The sequence below is a fragment of the Equus caballus genome, unplaced genomic scaffold (genome assembly GCF_041296265.1).
Source record: "Equus caballus isolate H_3958 breed thoroughbred unplaced genomic scaffold, TB-T2T haplotype1-0000016, whole genome shotgun sequence".
NCBI classification, from domain to species: Eukaryota; Metazoa; Chordata; class Mammalia; order Perissodactyla; family Equidae; genus Equus; species Equus caballus.
The window spans coordinates 11,740,124-11,759,754 of record NW_027222391.1 but is presented as its reverse complement, the minus strand read 5'-3'; the positions used below and the strand labels follow the sequence as shown (position 1 = coordinate 11,759,754).

Genomic DNA, 19,631 nt, shown 5'->3' with positions numbered 1-19,631 from the left:
TCTTTACCTGCCTTGTCTTGAAGTCTGCTTTGTCTGATGTAAGTATTGCGACATCTGCTTTCTTTTGTTTGCTGTTAGCTTGGAGTCTCGTCTTCCACCTCTTCACTCTGAGCCTGTCCTTGTCATTGGAGCTGAGATGAGTTTCGTGGAGGCTACAAATTATTGGATCTTGTTCTTTAATCCATCTTGCCACTCTGTGTCTTTTTATTGGAGAGTTCAGTCCATTTCCATTGAAGGTGATTATTGATGTATGACGGCTTAATGCTGTCATTATATCACTCGTTTTCCAGTTTTCCTGCATTTCCTTTGTTTCTCGTCCTGTGTGTTTTGGTCTACCCATTGAATTATGCCGTTTTTTATGCTGTGTGTCTTTGTTTTTTCCTTATTTCTTTTTTGTGTCTCTGTTCTGCTTTTTAGTTTAGTGGCTGACCTGAAGTTTGTATTCAGAATCTCGTGCATAACATAGTCCCTTTTCAGATGACCTCTTACTTCCTTGGTCTAAACTGATTCAGTCCCTTTCCACCTCGCCTCCTAAGTTATTATTCTCATATCTTATTCCAGCTTGTGTCATGAGTTTGTGGTTAAAGTGACAAGATTGTCTTTGTTTTTGGTGTATTCCTTCCCTTTAGCCTAATGCTGTAGTTGAATATTTGCTATCCTGTTCTGATCCTGTCTATCTGTTGGTCTCCTTACTCTGTGTTTTGTGACCCCTCTCTCCCCTTTGTCATTTTTTCAGGTATGAGGGCCTTCTTGAGGATTTCTTGGTGTGGGAGGATGGGTCTCATGGCTACGAAGTCCCTTAGCATTGTTTGTCTGGGAAAGTTTTAATTTCTCCCTCATATCTGAAGGATGTTTTTGCTGGGTAGAGTATACTTGGCTGAAGATTTTTATCTTTTAAAATTTTGGATATGTCATTCCATTCTCTTCTAGCTTGTAAGGTTTCTGCAGAGAAGTCTGCTTATCTGATAGGGGTTCCTTTGTAGGGTATTTTCTTCTGCCTTGCTGCCCTGAGTATTCTTTCTTTGTCATTCATTTTTGCCAGTTTTACTACTATATGCCTTGCAGTAGGTCTTTTTACTTGGACACATCTAGGAGATCTGAAGGCTTCCTCCAGACACGTTTCCCTCTCATTGTCTAGATTTGGGAAGTTGTCTGCTGTTATTTCTGTGAGCACGCGTTCTGCTCTACTCTCCTTATCTTCACCTTATTCAATACCTATGATTCTTATGTTGTATTTTCTCATTGAGTTGGATATTTCTCGGAGACTTTCTTCATTTCTTTTTAGTCTCAGTTCTCTCTCCTCCTCTGTCTGGAGCATTTCAACATGTCGCTCCTCTGTGGTGTCCCCACGAGCATTCAGGGAATCTGTATTTTGTTTTATAGCTTCCATTGTGTCTTTCATCTCTAATATTTCTGATTGATTCTTCTTTATAGTTTCAATCTGTTTTGTGGACTAGCTCCTGAACTCGTTGAATTGTTTCTCTATGTTCTCTTTTACCTCATTGAGTTTTTTGACAATAGCTCTTTTGAATTCATTGTTGCTTAGTTTACTTATTTCTGCATCCTCAGGACTGAATTCTGGGTGCTTATTTTCTCTCTGGTCTGGAGATTTGATGAATTGCCTGATGCTGGAAGGATGAGTCTTTTTCCCATTGTGATAGTATTCTGTTGCAGTTACAGCCTGTTGCCAGTGGATGGGGGTCGAGAGCCGTGTATTCTGAGCCCTCCACCTTCAGCTGAGCTGGCCCAGCGCAGTGCCCAGTGCGGGTCGGGGGAGGGGCACTTTCTCCTGCATGCAGTCCCGGGTTTCCCGATCAGCTCTCGCTGTCTGGTCTCCTGTGGTCTTGGCTTGATGAGGTCACCCCTGAGTGAAAGCTTTTGCCCTGTTAAAGGGCTTCCCTTTAGGCCGCCAGGGCCCTAGGGAGTCCTGGGTGATTCCACAGACGCGCAACCCCTCCCCCACTCCTTCTGTCACAGAGCCTCCCTGGCAGTGACCACAGTCTTTAGGGGAGGGAGCAGAGTTCTCTCTTACCCTGTGCCGGCTCCTCTGAGGCAGGGCTCCAGCCTCTCCCCCCTCTGTCGTGTGGCTGCTGTGACTCTCCGAGGATTTTTGTGCTTTTAGGGTATTTTCTTTTGGAATAGGGTTGCTCCTTTTTGTTGTATCTTGGAGGGGAGAGAGTCCCGGGCAAGCTCACTCCACCATGATGCTGATGTCACTCCATTGCTTGTTTAATCTTGAAGTCGGTTTTGTCTAAGGACGGCAACACCTGCTTCTTTTGTTTGCCATTACCTTGGAGTCTCATCTTCCGTCAGTTCACTCTGAGCCTTTGTTTGTCTTTAGAGCTGAGATCTGTTTCCTGGAGGCAGCATAATGTTGGGTCTTATTTTTTAATCCATCCCACCACTCTCTCTCTCTTTTTTTTTTTTTTTTGAGGAAGATTAGCCCTGAGCTAACATCTGCTGCCAATCCTCCTCTTTTTGCTGAGGAAGACTGGCCCTGAGCCAACATCCGTGTCCATCTTCCTCTACTTTATATGTGGGACGCCTACCACAGCATGGCTTGCCAAGCTGTGCCATGTCCACACCTGGGATCCTAACTGGCGCACCCCGGACCGCCAAAGCAGAACATGTGCACTTAACTGCTGAGCCACTGGCCCAGGCCTACACTCTCTCTCTTTTGATTGGAGAATTCAATCCATTTACATTTAGAGTGATGATTGATCTATGAGGGCTTACTGCTGCCATTTTATCACTTGTTTTCTGGTCGTTCTGTATTTCCCTTGTTTCTTGTCCTTTGTATTTCGGACTGCCAGTTTAGTTTGGTAGTTCTCTAGAATGATTTTCTCCGTATGTATCCTTTGTGTCTCTGTTCTGATTGTTTGTTTAGTGGTTGCCATGAGGTTTATCTGAAAAATCTCATAGATGAGATAGTCCATTTCCTGATGGCCTCTTCTTTCCTTAGTCTAAAGCAGGTTCCATCCCTTTCTTCATTCCCTTCTAAGTTACTTTTGTCCTAACTTCCGTTTTCTGATGTGAGTTTGTGGTTAAAATGATGAGATTACGGTTATTTTTGATGTGTTCCTTTCCTTTATCTTCAATATTATAATTGGTTGCTATCCTGTCCTGATAGAGAACTGCAGTTTTCTGATTTTGTCTGCCTATTTATCTCTTTGCTCAAGGCTTTTTTAACCCTTTCTTTTTCTTTCTGATATGAGGGAGTCTTGTGGCAATGAACTCCCTCCGCTTTTGTTTATCTGGGAAAGTTTTTATTTCTCCATCATATCTGAAGGATAATTTCGATGGATAGAGTCTTCTTGGCTGAAAGTTTCTGTTTTTCAGAATTTTGAGGATATTGTTCTGTTCTCTCCTAGCCTGTAAGGTTTCTGCTGGGAAATTCAGTGAAAGCCTGCTAGGGGTTCCTTTGTAGGTTATTTTCTCCTGCCTTGCTACCCTTAATATTTTTTCTTTGTCATTTACTTTTGCCAGTTTCACTAACATATGCCTTGGAGAAGGTGTTTTTACATTGATACAATTAGGAGTTCGGTTAGCTGCTTTTTTTTTTTTTAAAAAGATTTTATTTTTTTCCTTTTTCTCCCCACAGCCCCCTGGTACATAGTTGTATATTCTTAGTTGTGGGTCCTTCTACTTGTGGCATGTGGGACACCGCCTCATCGTGGTTTTGATGAGCAGTGCCATGTCCGCGCCCAGGATTCGAACCAACGAAACACTGGGCCACCTGCAGCGGAGCGTGTGAAATTAACCACTCGGCCATGGGGCCAGCTCCTCAGTTAGCTTCTTTTACTTGTAAATCCAGTTTCTTCCCCAAGTTTGAGAAGTTCTCAGCTATTATTTCTTTGAACAAGCTTTCTGTTCCTTTCTCTCCCTTCTTCCTCTGGCATACCTATAATCCTTCTGTTGCATTTCCTAATTGAGTCGGATGATTCTGGGAGAATTTTTTCATTTCTTTTTTATCTTAGTTCCGCCTCCTTCTTCTGAAGCATTTCTATGTTTCTGTCCTCCAAGCTGCTGCTTCTGTGTTCCATAAATCAGCCCTGTTATTCAAGGACTCCAGATTTTTCTTTATCTCATTCATTGTGTCTTTCATCTCCAACATTTCTGATGGGTTTTTATTTATAGTTTCAGTCTCTTTTGTGAAGAATTCTGTCTGTTCATTAAATTTTGTTCCTGATTTCATTGAACTGCTTTCCCAAGTTTTCTTGTAACTCATTGATGTTTTTAATGATAGCTATTTTGAATGGTCTTTCGTTTATATTGTAAATTTTTGTGGCTTCAGGACAAGATTGATTTCTGGGTGCTTGTCACTTTTCCTTCTGGTCTGGAGTATTAAAGTGTCTTTTTGTACTATTTCAGGGGGTGGATTTGTGCTTCCCCTTAGTGGAAGTATCTGATCGCAGATTCTACTTGCTACCAGTGGGAGGGGCAGGAGCTGTGTATTCTGAGCCCACCGCGATCCCTGGCATCTGTGCCTGTCCTTTGGAATCTGTGCTGACTGGGCACGTCTGCCGTTGCCCGCTCACTGCTGCTGCTTTAGAAATGTGTGTGCATGTGCTCTGGTAGGAGTCCCTTCCTCTGGCTGAGCTGGTGTGTCAAGTGGAGGGAGAGGTGCTTTGTTTTGCATGCAGAATCCTGGGGGCATTCTGCTCTGCACTTGCTGTCTCCCCTCCCCCCCCCCGCCGGGGTGCTTGCTTGATAAAGATGCCCCTGCAATTCCTTGGCCTCCTCTGTGTGGGGCTTTCCCACAGCTGTAGGCAGCTCCAAGAGTAAAGGTGTTCCTGCGGAGAGCTGCCCCTTCCCACTCTCCTCACAGAGCCACATGCAGTCCTGTGCCCTAGATCACCGTCAAGGAGGAAGAGGAGATCCCCCTACCTCCTTCCACTTCATCCCGGGGGTACAGCACCTCCACCTTCAAATGTATGGCTGCCTGGGTCTCTCAGACGTCTGTTGTGTTGTGGGAATGTTCTCTGTTGGTTTATGAATGTCCTTTGCATTGTGTCTTGGGGAGAGAGTCTAAGGGAAGAGCTCACTCCACCATGATGGCGGATGTCACTGGTTTTTTGTGGGTGTGTATGTGAGCTGCCATTAGCATGGCAGATGGGTGGTGTAGGTCCGTACCTGGGAACCGAACCTGGGCCACCGAAGCAAAGTGTGCCAAACTTTAAGCACTAGGCCACTGGGGCTGGCTGCCAGATATCTAGTTTAAAATAGCCAAGTGTCATGAAACTTTCTACTTTACAAAGTCACTCATTCTTTAAAATAATAACCTGATGTCTAAGAAGAAATATTGAGATACCACTACCTTATTGTCTTTGTACAGTATTTAAAACTCATTCCTGGATGGGCTGTTTCTGCATTCGTGGCTAAAAGCTACAACTTCACCATGGCCGCCCCACAGCTCCTTTCCTTCCACATGCACGTTTCAGCTCACAACTGATGCTGGATGAGGGTGTTAAAGACTCTGAATCCTCTACTAAATAGTTTCCATACTGAGGGAGATTTTAATTCCTTCGCTCTGATGAAAGAAAGTCTATGCTTGTGAGATTTCTTGAAATATTTTACCATGAATGGTTCCACCAGTCTACCTGTAAGCTTTAAAGGTTTAACTCATGGAAGTTCTTCCGGTTTTCTAGCAGGTAATGGTGAAATATTTCTGGTTCCTAGTGCTATTGAAATTCTCTGTGTACTCTTGAGTTTTTACATCTAGGTGAGTCTGCGGAATGGCTCATCAGAAAGTACCCACTTTCTATTCATGATTCTGAGCTAAGTAGATTGTGAATATGTCACTCTGCTGCATAAAATTCTCCAAGGGTTCCCAACTATGTATAGTGTCAGGTAGAAAAGCCTCTCAGAATAGCATGTGAGCTCTTTACAATCTGGCACAATCCTATCATTTCAGATTCATGTGTATTCACTTCCTGCCATAGATCTCAGACTCTCGCCACACTAAACTACTGATCTCTTTCTCCAAACCTGTCAGGAAATTTCAGACCTTTCTACTTCTACTGATATACTCTTCCTTCTGCCTGTAATGCCTTGCCTCTCAGTGGGAATTGATATTTGTCCTTCACAGTGGAACAGAAATAACACCTCCTTTTTCTAGTATTTCCGATGCCCAAAGCAAAATTCATGACACCATTTTCTTTGGCCCCGTTGCTGTGGCCTAAATGTTGTGTCTCCCCAAAATTCCTTTGTTAAATCCTAAGGCCCAATGGGATGGTATTAGGAGGTGGGGCCTTTGGGAGGTGATTAGGTCATGAGGGCAGAGCCCTGAGGAATGGGATTAGTGCCCATATAAAAGGGGCTTCTGGGCCGACCTGGTGGCACAGTGGTTAAGGGCACATGTTCCACTTCAGTGGCCTGGGGTGCACCCGTTTGGATCCCGCGTGCGGACATGGCACTGATGGCAAGCCATGCTGTGGTAGGCGTCACACATATAAAGTAGAGGAAGATGGGCATGGATGTTAGCTGAAGGCCAGCCTTCCTCAGCAAAAAGAGGAGGATTGGCAGCAGATGTTAGCTCATGGCTAATCTTCCTTAAAAAAAAGGAGGGGGCCTTCAGAAACCCCTGTAGCCTTTGTCTCACAGAAATTATCTTCTACTGAATTTTTCCTCCCTTTTATTACCTCTGTTCTCTGCCTCCAGAACCCCGATAAAAGAAAGGGCAGACATGTATGCTGCTTCACATTTCTCTCCTACGTGCCATCATTCTGCCTTTGGCTCTGGTCTGCAAGATTCCACTGACTTTATCACCAGATCACTGACATGTTGTTAACCATCCCCATTCTCTTAGTCAGTCTGTCCACTGAATTGTTTTAGTGTCAAACATATTTTTAATTCCCAGGCACTCATTTTCGTCCTCTGATTACTCCTTTTTTGCAGCAGCAGTCTGTTCTTACTTTTGCACGTGCCATCTTTCCTATCTCACTAGAGTCATTTCTTACTCTTTTAACGTTGTTTTGTTTCCTGAATGATCTTTATTTCCTAAAAACACAATTATTTTACTTGTTGATCTTAATGTGAGTCACGTATGTGATTTTTTTTTTCTTCACATTTGTTGACCCTTGGCTGTTAGTTCTTGTTTGTGAATAAAGATCTAGGCTGTTAAGCGGTGGGAGTTCCATTTGGATTTGTGTAGCTCTCTCTGCCAAGAAACTGCTCCCTGGATGAGCCTGTACTGGTGGGTCTGGTGCCATAACTGGAAAATGACAGTTCAGAGTTGTGGGGGTCAGCCGGCTGTGGAGAGCAAGTCAAAAAAGGGAGGACTTGACTTGAGCAGTGAATTATTTTGATGTGTTCCTTCTTGAGAAAAGCTGTGTTGCCTCTCCTTTTTCATTAAGGTGCCTGCTGGATGTTCCAGAGTTTCCTCAGACTCTGCTTTGCTTCCCATTCATGGTTCTACACTCAAATGAGGAGGCATCTGCATGTAAGCAGGTCACTTTCTTCAGCGTGCACAGCTAGGATTTTTATGTGGGGGCCAAAAGCCTCTGCTGTCTGCTGTATATATTTGGGAGGAGGGCAGGGAAGAGAGATGTGGTCCAACTAGCCCAGCCTTCCCAGATGCAGTCTTTTAAATCAAAAATATTCATCATATGTATATATATATATGTGTGTGTGTATATATATATATACACACACATATATATATACACATATATTGAGCAGTATGATAAGAGTGGCAAAATGGCTGAAAATTCTGTCTATCCTGTGTCCATGCCCCTCTGCAATGTGACTTTGGAGCCCCTCCTAGCAAGAGGTGGCATTTGTTTCTCCATCTTCTTGAATCTGGCTTGGCCCTGTGGCTTAGTTTGATCATTGGGATTCTAGAACAGTGACCTGAAGGAGAGACTTGAAAACCGCTTGCACACTGGACTTGCTGTCTCTTGCTGCCCTTATAAAGAAGATAGGTAAGGGGCCAGCTTGGCGGCATAGCTGTTAAGTTCGTGCACTCCACATCAGTGGCCTGGGTTTGCCAGTTTGGATCCTGGGGGTGGACCTATGCACTGCTTATCAAGCCATGCTATGGCAGGCATCCCATATATAAAGTAGAGGAAGATGGGCATGGATGTTAGCTCAGGGCCAGTCTTCCTCAGCAAAAAAAGGAGGATTGGTGGCTGATGTTAGCATAGGGCTAATCTTGCTCAAAAGAAACCCCAAATAAGTAAAAGACAGGAAAGTTAAAAATACATTTTTTTCCATATGAATTCTGAGCTATCAGAACTAACAGTCCTGGGAGCCAGCCCGGTGGCTCCGCAGTTCAGTGTGTACATTCTGCTTTGGTGGCCCGGGGTTCGCCGATTTGGATCCCGGTTGCGGACATGGCACTGCTTGGCAAGCCATGCTGTGGTAGTCGTCCCACATATAAAGTAGAGGAAGCTGGGCACGGATGTTAGCTCAGGGCCAGTCTTCCTCAGCAAAAAGAGGAGGATTGGCAGCAGTTAGGGCTAATCTTCCTCAAAAAAAAAAAATAACACTCCTATGAAGAAGCCCAAGAGGATGACAAGAGGCATGTGGCCCATTTGCTTCTGTTGCTCTGACCAACAGCCTGCCAGACTCATAGCATGTGACAAAGACTTCCCTAGATTATCCAACCAGCAGCCAATTTACAGCTGAGCATGGATGCCTGGGATACAGAGCCTGGGAGAGATGTGCTGAGTTCACGCAGATAAGAAGAACTGCCTAGCTGATCCAAATCATGAAGTAAATAAGCAGTTGTTGTTTGAGACCCCTAAGTTTTGGGGTAGTTTATCACCCAGCAAGAGCTCACTGATACAAACACCGCATTGTCTTGATGTTCCAGCTACTGTAGATACTCTGATAAACAAAGTAGATCAGGCCTCTGTCCTCAGGTGACGAGAAACAAAGAAATAAATGAGTCAGACAACTTCAGAGATTCACACATGCTCTGAAGGAAAGCAAGCAGGGTGATGTGACTGGCTGGGGTTGGGATCTCATTTAGATACTGTGATCAGAGAAGAATGCTTTGAGCAGCTAAAGTTTGAGCCAAGACCTGAGTGACAAGGAAGAGCCAACCATGTGAAAGTCTGGAGGTAGATTGTTCCAGACAGGAAACAGCAAGTGCACAGGCAGTGAGCTGGGGGGATACTTCACGTGTTAAAAGGACATAAAGAAGGTCAATGAAGCTGGAGTTGGTGAGCAAAGGAGAGAGAGAGGGGAAAGATGTGAAGTCAGGAAACAGACCTTGGGGGAGGACTTGGCCTGTGATTCATTTACCAGTTACCTTCATGCTTGTACCCTGTCTCATCTCTGTCCTTGATGTTTGTGGACTAGGAGCTTGGAGCTCTCAAAGGACCCCTGTGGGAAGGGTCCCTCTTTTCTCCAGCATTTTGGTCTACATCTTTCTGTGATCTGTTTTCATCAGTCAGATCTATCTGCTTTCTGTCTTCTCGGATTTCTTCAAGATGTCCTCCAGCTGACTGCCATTCTAGTTTACTAGCATTACCACGGATTCGTTCTTTTTAAAATACAAGATGGTTTTTGGGGGCGTTTTTAAGGACCTTCGTATATATTAGTCCCCAAATCACCATCTTTAGTTGAAATTCTCATATCTCATGTTTAAATTTGGAGCTCTAAGCCCATAAATCTCCCATCCCCCTTTGTTATCCTATCTTTTTCTCTGTTTCTTCTCTTTTCAGCTTGTCTTTACAGTGGCTGGTGAGAGGCCAGCCCTCAATGGGCTCTTTATTCACTATCCAAGAAATATGTCCTGAGAAGCTTTTATCTGCAAACAAAATGGAAGCCCTTCTCACCTACCAGTTGCCCCTTTGCAGCCACTTGCCTTGCTCGGTTCCTGCTGAGTTGAATACGCTCATCCAAACACCCCCTGCTGGGACACTGAGGGGACACAGGGTCAGTTCTTCCCAGTGCCTTCCACTTCACTAGACACTTCAGGTGTTTCATTTCCTAGGGAGGTTTTGATGTCTCAGAATTCATATACCAGAAAACTGTATTTGAACATCCTGGTCTTCCATCTATCTGTCTGTCTATGTTCTATCTTCATTGAGTTTTGGGTGCCACAAATCATTAGATGGCACATAGGATGTCATACCTGGGAGGGATGGTCCATGTTACCCTTTTGAGAACAGGAGATGCTACACCCTTGCAGACCAAGAGCTTGGCCTTCCTGGACGTTTGTAAAGTTTCCAGGCAAGGAATCTTCACTTATCTCCCTAAAACAGATAAACATACTTTTGTACAGAGATGAGTGCACGTGAAAGGTGAGACTAGCAATCTTCAGGGCCCAGAGCTTACTCATGATGTTTTCTTCCACAAATCTGTTGGGTCCTTTGCAGAAGCCCAAAGTACAAAACTCTTTGCCTGCCCTGCATTTGCCTTACAGGAATACCACTACACACTTCCCTCCAGCCCAGAATCAGAGGCCAGAGCACGTTGAATGAAGAGGAAAGGAGGTCCATATTCTCTTTTCTACCCCAGGGCCATTGCGAGTGCTGTTCCCTTCACCATTCTCCGTGCTTTTCCTCCAAGTCTCTTACTTATCCTGGCTCTTACTTATCCTTCTGGACTCAGCTTATATGCTGCTTGCTCGGAGAGGCCGTCTCTGCTTTTCTGATCTTCCCTTCCTTCCCCAAGTGTAGTGGATGCTGCTGGTGCCCTGCCCGGGTCCCCTTCACTGGTGGCACACTCTTTCCTCAGTTGCTGTGAGTATTCATTGCTCAAATGGAGCTGCCTTGCCTGGGAGGTTACTCCTGGCCGCAGGGGACAGTCAGTGGCCAATGATTGACTGGGGCACAAAAAGCCGGAAGCCTGGCCTCAAGGTGGACCAGAGCCTTCTGGGATACGAGGGAGAAGTTAGTCTCCAGCTGAGACAGCCCCTTTGCTTAGTTTTCTTCTCCTGTCTGCTGCTTCCCTCACACTGCACCCCCTCCAGAGAGCCCTCCTCCAATGAATCCTTTTCACCAGAGTCACTGTCTCAGGCCCTGCTTCTGGGAAGCCTGACCGAAGACACTGAGAAAGCTTTCTTTAAGAGGTTTGTCTGTGTATTTACACAGCGAGGACAAGTTTTCTCTCTGACCCCTGCGCCTCTAACAGTGATGGAGTGTCATGTGAATGGACTCGGATGTGAATAGTCCCCCTGGAACTGGCCACACAGCAGCCCCCCGTCTGAGGCTCCTGAAGAGCTTCTCTAGGAGGTGGAAGGGGAAGAAGAAAAAGAGACACTGCACACAAGCAGTTCACCGGGAGGCTGTGCTGTCATTTCTGAAGCAGAGCTCTTTGACCTGCTAAAAAGGGGTATCTTTTAGAGGCTTTAGTAAAAATCATTTAATCTAAAATTCAATATCAATGCCGCTCGTTAATTTTTAAGAACCCCATATCTGTTCTTTCCCTGAAGTGAAACAAATTTGGTTAAGGATGGGTGTTTCTGAGTTTATTTCCTACACAGTTGAAAGCTCAATGTCATGGTTAAGTCTCTTGTCCCAAAGGTAACCCCTTGGGAGCCACAGCAATAGCACAAACTAATGAAACAGGAGGAATTCATGTTTGAAGAGCCAGAGCCTCTGGAGACATTGACTCAATGGCCTGAGCCCCACAGGATGGTTTCGAATTGAGTTCCTATGCAAATGTTTTTAAACACCAGTCCTGTGTCACTTACACATTCAATACTTAAAATTTAGATTATCTGGAGGTGACTCTTGAGATTTAACAATTGTGACGTTTTCTTGAGGCATGAACTCAACTCACACATCCTACAAAGTTGGCAGATGGTGAGTGAACGAGGTGACCATTGAGCATCTACTTGGCATGTGTGCAGTAACTCACATGAAGGGATTTAAATCTTTCCAACTGTGAATGTTGCTAACAGAAGGGCAGAGGTCGGGGGAAGAAATGGCAGGTGTTTGAGGGTCTGCAAGACCAAAGCTCTCACAGCTGTCGCGTGATTACCATAGGCCCTCCATGTCAGCCACCACAATGGCTGCTTTAGAATCTGATTTTCCAGATGCACAGTTAAGGATACAGAGGCACTGATGTGCTGTCTTAGGAGGAAGATGGAGCTTGGGTGTCTGTTAAATTGGAATTTGAAGGTGATCAGGGTTGTGATCCCCTCTCTGATTTTCCCAGCTTCTCGCACCCGCAGTTGAAGAAGCCGTGTCCTGATAGTCTCAGGCAGACTAGTTCCGCCGATTCCTTATTCCCAGTGCAGGTTTGCTTTTCTCTCTGCATCTTTCTTTTCTGTTTATGACACCACCATCTTAGTTGCTGACGTTTCCAACCTTGACCGTAGGCCCCTGTACGTTTGTCCTTCTTATGTCTTCTCCTGTCATTAACCTCAGGGCCACCTCCACCCCTTATCTTCTGGCTATGATTCCTTGGGCTCCTCACGGGATGTGACCATCACTTCCATCCACTTGAATCCTTCATGGGCCTGGCCTCGCCTTGGACCTTTGGGTGACTCTGAGTCTCTCCTCCTCCAAGAGCATCATTATGGGGACCCATTGGGAAAATCCTCTACTTTGGCTCTGCTCCCAAGGTCTCCTCCTACAGCAGCGTGTGCTGCCTTTTCCCTATCACGGGAAGCGTGTGAGATTAACTGTTTTGACTCCTTTCTCTTGTTTGAAAGAAAGCAACACCAAGATGTGTGTTTCCTCCCAGAAAGACTAGAGATAGGCAATAAGGAAGGGGAAAATGTGTCTGCAAATCTGTAGCTTAAAGCTTCGTGTGTTTAAAAATCATTCTTGTTTGTCTTTTATATTCCTATAAAATGCATAGAGAGTTTTATCCATCAGTATTCCAGACAAGATCAAAGAAGCCTATGTTCTGATAGCACCATTAAAGAGGAGGGGCCCCTCTCTCCCTGCTGCCCCTGAACAAAGGCTCCCGTGAAAGCTAGGACAGTCGCTCTGACACCTGACCCATCACCAGATGAACCTCAGGAGCTCTGGGCCCAGGGGTGTCCTGACTGGAGCCAGAACACAGGAACAAGGGAGGTTATAAGACCTGAATAGTACTTGGCATTGGATTTGATAGACACTGCAGGGACTGAAAAACTCTTTAGCCAGTTTTCTTCTTTTACTCTCTCATAGTTTGTATTTCATTTCCATCAAATGGCATGAAAGCATGTTATTGGCCAGCGAGAGGATGAAACCCTGATGTGGACTGGACCTACCCTAAACCTAGTGTGAATTCTGAAATCCCCACGACTGATCACAGTGACTTCTCCTTCCACCTCTTCAGCTCTGTCTTCCCCTGGAGCCTGCTGTCTGTCAGCTCAGGATCTCCGTGCTCACACCTCTCTGGCCTTGCTTGTTTCAGCCCAAGGTTAGCCACTTTGCTGGTTCTCGTGAGCATCCCTGATGCCCTTACCTCTGTGCACTTCCATGACCCCTGCCTTCCCATCCTCAGCCATGCCACTCATGACCCCCTTCAATATCTAGAATGTGAGGCCGCACCGAATAAAATCACAAGAGTTATTTGCTCTTTATCTAGTTGGCCCTTTGATGGTTCTGATGTCCTCAATCCTTCACTGGTTGACCACAACATATTCTTAAAGTACTCCAAACCTGTTCCACTCTGATCAAGGTCCGTATGCCATCCCCACTGCCAAACTCGGCAAAATCATGTTTTGTGGGGACCAAGTCCATCAGTGTGAGTTTTCTCAAAATCTCTCTCATCTACATCAAATTCATTTTTGTATTTGCCCCTCTCTTGTTTTTCTTCTTTCCTCCAATAAAGAAATTTCCCTTGGTATTATCTAATCAAGTTGAAAATGTACATGGTCCCTGACTCAGTATTTTTTTCTGTCTCTTCATCTCCTTGCTTATTTTCCTGTTGACTTATTCTATGTATTTTTTTTTAGAAGGTCTGTTTAGTTCTTAGGAGGATGAAGCTGTAGAGAGAGCCATGCTAATTATGTGTGTCCCTTTCCTCCAGAATCTCAGCCTCCTCCAAAATAGACACAGAGGTCGGACACTGTCATCCTGGAGCTCAGAGCTCAGTGGGGAAGATGGAGTATGAATAAAGTGTTACAACGCAACGTAAGTACTATAACGGATGTCCACTCCAGGTACGGGTGCGGCACAGAGCAGCGGATGAACTCAGTGGGGGTGGAGGCAGGAAAGCGTTACAGTCAAGAAACAGCTGAGCTGGATCTTAAAGAATTATTAGTTCAGTAGACAAGGTGGGGAGGTAGCCATTAAATATCTGTTAGATTAGTAAACGAAGGGTATATCCCACAGAGAAAACAACGGGTGCCAAAAGAGTGACGAAGTGACACAGCTCTGTCTCTTGAGGAAAAGTGCAGGCTCAGTCTAGCTAAAGCAGGTGGGAGGAAGAGAGAGCTGGCAAATGGGCCTGAGAGCTCAAAAACTAAAATAAAGAATATACCTAAGAAAATTAGATGAAGGAAATAATACTGATAAAAGCAGAAAATATTGGTTCAAGAAATCATGAAAACAGTAGCATTAACACTTAATTCCAAGAGTTGTTTCTTGAAAAGAAAGAAAGAGCAAGAAAGGAGAGACAGCAAGAGACCAGAAAGGCAAGAAGAAGGGATGGAGGGAGGATAGAAAGAGGTCTTGTAAGTTTAATCAGGGGAAAAGGAAAACACATACAAAGTAAATGTATTGAAAGTGTATTTATAGACGGCTCGATACTTCCCAGGTCCTGGGCAAGGTGTTGGGGACAATCAGCTGTATAGACAGACACGTTGTCTGCCTTTGAGGAGCTGAATTTTAACGAAGAAAGTGCTTCTTTAAACACGTAACTACACGGACAAAATATAACCCACTAATTGAGAGATGTGAAGGCAAAGTAAAGAATACAGCGAGAGGCTGGAGCAAGGTCAGAAATTAACTTGGGGCTGGGTGCTGGGTCGTGAAAGGCTATCTGAAGATGTGGCATTTCAGCCAGCATCTGGGAGAGGAGGATGAGTTAACCAGACAAAGAGTGAGTGCAGAAGCAATCCAGGGAGAAAACCAGCCCGTGTGAAGGTCTTGAGGTAAGAAAGTCCAAGTCACTGGAAGAAGGTGAGTGGGGCTGCAGTGCACAGAGGAAGCAGAGAGTTGCCAAGACTTACAGGGAGGGTGCCAACAGTGTCAGTTTGGCCAGGACTAGGGGGAGGGTCCTGGCGTGTAAGACTTTCAGATTTAACACTGGGACAGTCCCGAGCAAACCTGGATGAACTGGTCACCCTATTTACAGGCCTCATTCATGATTTTGGACCTTAGCAGCAGAGCAGTGTGGCAGCCATAATCGAGGCAGCCATAGTGAGGATGGAGAGAAATGGACGGATTCAAGAAATATTTAGATGTAAACTGACAGAACTTGAGGACAAAATGATAGCCAGGGAAGGGGTTAGGGCAGGGGGAATAATCTAGAATGAACTGCAGATTTTTCTGGCTTTGGAAACCAGAGAGATGTGCATTAAAAAGGAATTAATACAGAAAGAGACGACGCTAAAGTTGGTCTTTGACGTTAACTATCAAGTGAGAGCTCGAGATTTGATCACATTTGAGCACACAGGAATAAATTTTGGTACCCTCCATCTCTCCCACCCCTCGGATTGAAATAGAAAGTGGACCTGGTAGAAACCCAAATGTGCTCCAGACAGAATTTGGAATTCAGTTTGAACCTGTAAAGAAGTGGAGTGTTCCTCACCCTGATAAGGGGACAAGACAACATAATAAGTAAAAGGAAAACCGGAAGGCTTTGTTACAGACCGCATTCAGCCTGCATTCAGATGGCATGTCAAGAACTGTATTACTCTTGTCCCCTCATCCAACTCTTAGACTCCCATAATTAACCCAGAGGAAGTTGTAAGTGAAATAATTATGAAGTCCTTTCAAAACTAGACACTTGACACATGTGTTATAGAAACCTTATAAAAAGGAAACTGGATTCTTGTAAATTTTAAGATTATATGAATTCAGACACAAAGACACTCCTATGAATTTTCACAAAAATACTCAAATCACAGAGTTTGTTCTGCCTGCCATTGAGATGTGGGGGATTTTGCTGTGTGCACTAAATTCTCTTCTTCTTCTTTTATTTATTTACTTATTTCCTTCTTCTCCCCAAAGCCCCCCAGTACGTAGTTGTATGTTTTAGTTGTGAGTCCTTGTTGTGGCATGTGGGACGCCACCTCAGCATGGCTTGATGAGCAGGGCTATGTTCGCACCCAGGATCTGAACCGGTGAAGCCCTGGGCTGCCAAGCAGAGCACGTGAACTTAACCACTCGGCCACAGGGCAACCCCTAAATTCTCTTCTTTAACTGCCCATGTCACGAGAGCACAAGACTAGAATGAAGACAAGCACGGGAGACCAAGGATGAGAGTTTATTGAACATGAAGGTCTCATCCACATTCGAAAGCACAATCCCGGTGAGACCTCAGTCATGTATCTAGACGGGTGAGAACTTGCTTCCAGTGTCCCTGAATCCCAAATGGAAGGATGCTTTTCCTGTATGTGGGAGCCGAACGCCAGGGCTGGGAAGGGCTGCCAAACTCATTCAGCCCAGTCTTACATCCGCAGTCTGTTTTTCAACACTCCTTCACTCGTTTATTAATTTAACAAATATCATTGGCACCTGCTGTATACACGGCACTCTTCTAGGGACTTGGGATCTGGTGGTGAACAAAACAGACACCAGTTCCTCCTGTCGTTGACGTTATGTTCTAAAGAAAGGATTCAAGTAGTAAACAATAAGAATAAGCAGTAAACGTAGTGAGTAAGTAAGTTACATAGATAGTACCATAGGTTGGAAGGTGAAAACAGTGCAACAGAGAAATAGGAGGGCAGGGAAAGAGATCAGAGCGATGGTGAGGGGGCAATAAGGTGGTTGAGTAGCTCCTTGTGAAGATGATGTTTGAAAGCAGTTTTGAAAGAGGTGAGGCAGTTAGCCACGGGGATCTCTGGGAGGAAAGCCTGGTTGGTGGTTTTATTTCCCTCCAAGACAGTCCCGAGTGCTCTAAAGTGGGCTGTTTAGCAAAGTGCTCCACTGGGTTCAGAAGCTGGGCTTTGCTCAGGTCCCACTCATGAGTCGTGTGTCCTAATCAGTTTGTTCTAGAGTACTCTAAATAGCCCACCACCCTCACAAGTCCCCTGCCCCCAGAGCCCCTGCTTCGGCTCTCCCTGTTGTAGGATAATGGATGTCGTGGAATTGTCTGTTTAGGTGTCCAGCTTCTGCAGGAGGAAGTACAGAAGCTCCGAGATTAGGCCACACAGGGTCGAAACCTGCTTCTGCCGCTGACTGGCTGTCTGTCCTTCATCAGGTCATTTAACCTCTGTGAGTCTCAGTTTCCTTATCTGTAAAGACAAGATGATCATGTCTGTTCAATGGGAGTGTCATTAGTATTCCCAGAGAAATTGTGTGTATAGCGCTTGGCATGGTGCTTGGCACACAGTAAGCACGTAACTAAAACTAAGACTCTGGTGGTGCCCACTCCAGTGCCATCTCCTTGAGGGCAAGGCCCCTCTTGTCTTCCATTCTAGTTGACCAGTGCCTGGCATAGAGCCTGGCCCGTGTAAGGATGGTCGTGAGCAATGGAGTGCAGTTTGTCCAGGAACACCCAGGAGAACACACCCGAAGCCTCACTGGAGGACTCAGCCTCCTCGTCTGGTTGGTACATAGCCACCCATCCATCCGTTCACCAGGATGACAAGTTTATACACACACACCAGAATCAGGTTTTTCCTTTTCTTTTCTTTCTTTCTTTTTTTTTTGTGAGGACGACTAGCTCTGAGCTAACGTCTGTTGCCAGTCTTCCTCTTTTTTGCTTGAGGAAAACTGTCGCTGGGCTAACATCTGTGGCAGTCTTCCTCCATTTTTTGTATGTGGGACACTGCCACAGTATGGCTTGGTGAGCAATGTGGAGGTCCATTCCTGGGATCTGAACCTGTGAACCCCAGGCTGCTGAAGGAGAGTGCACAAACTTAACCACTTCGCCACTAGGCTGGCCCCCAGAGTCAGATTTTACTCCTCTTTTTTCCCTGAATTGACTGTCTTGGGAAGAGAAGAGTAGCCAGGTGAGGGGACGTGTGTGGGGAAGTTTTCTTCCCTACAAGAAAGACTCTAATAAATGAGACTGTTTCTTATCCAAGTTATAGTATTTCTTGGCACTTTTTTCTTTCAAAATGTGTTTTTTGTCTAAAATTGAAGCGTAATAGTAATAACAAAATTGTCTCGAGTGTCAGGCTCCAAGTTGAAGGTAGGCTGTGATTCTGTATATAGAAGAGCTTCATAAAGAGAATCAGAACTCTGATCCCAAATGCCCCGCAGTGTGGGTAAAAAGGTACCAAATTAAAAAGACTGTTGCCAAGTTTCCTTTCTTACTGCGTTTTGAGATTCAGAACTATAACGGCATGGCGCTCAGATTCTGTCAGTATGCATTGGACTCTGGTGGCTAATGTGCAAAGTCCATAATTACCCGGCCCTTCTGGATGTCCCAGCAGGAACCAAGTGGTGAGGACCTGCAGGCATCTCTGAGCCTCCTGAGGTTGAGGGCCGGTGGGTGGAAACCCCATTCTGGGCCAAGGGAAGTGGCAAGATAGTCATTCTTGCTGTGAGCTCGTTTGAATACAGATGTGAAGTGAAGAGGTGATAGTGCTGTGACGCTGTCTGCTGTCCAGGCTTGTGGCCCCAGTCGAGCCTGTAGCCTGTCGTTGTGAATATGTCTGATGGGCGGCCGTGGCAGTGACTCCTCCTTCCACAGCGGTCTCCTGTCCTGTCGAGGGTGTGTCCACAGCTGAACAGAAATCCCACCAGTTTTCCACTTTGCCCTGGAACAAAGGTTGACCCAGAGCCTCTGAGCTAATTCTGGCCACTGCTTGTTCTGTCAGTAAAGTTTGAGTGGAGCACACCCGCGTCTGGCCGTTTATGGCCTGTCTGTGAGGGCTTTTGAGCTAGGATGGCGGAATTGAGTGGTTGTAGCAGGGGCCTGCAAAGACTAAAATGTTTATCATCTGACCCTTTACAGAAATGTTGCCAATGCCATTCTACGTGAATGAAGGTGTCTGGAGTGCTTGCACCCAGAGAAGGTTGTGAGATCGTTGTCATCACCCAGACGTGGTAGCAGACACCTGCACTCACACTCAGATGAATCTGGGGCTGGCCTGGGACCTCGACGCAGACATCTGGTTGCAGCCGAAAGACATCGTCCCTCACCTTAAATTAAGGACGTTAACGTGAAATTGACTGGTCTTGTAATTTTGTTTGTACTTGATTTTTAAGTTTGTTTTGGTTTTAGAGTTGTGTAAGAGCTAAAAGAATAAGGAAGTTTTACCAGGATGTCTGTTTGTAAATATTTAATTTATGTTTGAATAAAAGTAATTCAAGTGACACTAGAGCTCCTGGAGCAGTTTCGGAGGGGGATTTGTACGTGACTCAGGTTGGAGAAACATGGCTGAAGCTTCTCCCTCTGCCCTTCACGCTGGCTTCCCTGCCTTCTCTTCTCTATCTGCTCTAAGCTATATCCTTTAACCCGAGGCTGGCAGACATCTTCTGTGCAGGGTAGGTAGTAAATACTTTTAATGATTTCTGCTGTTTAGCACAAAAGTGGCCATAAACAAGGTGTAAACAAATGAGCATGGCCGTGTTCCACTAAAACTTTATGGATGACGCTGAAATTTAAATTGCATTTAA

The 19,631-nt window shown here is 45.2% G+C and overlaps 1 pseudogene; it reads left to right on the top strand.

Annotated features, from left to right (window-relative positions):
• LOC138922880 (heparan sulfate glucosamine 3-O-sulfotransferase 4-like) overlaps nucleotides 1-19,330 on the top strand; it is a 144,003-nt pseudogene extending 124,673 nt beyond the window's left edge.
• The last annotated feature ends 301 nt before the right edge of the window (nucleotides 19,331-19,631 follow it).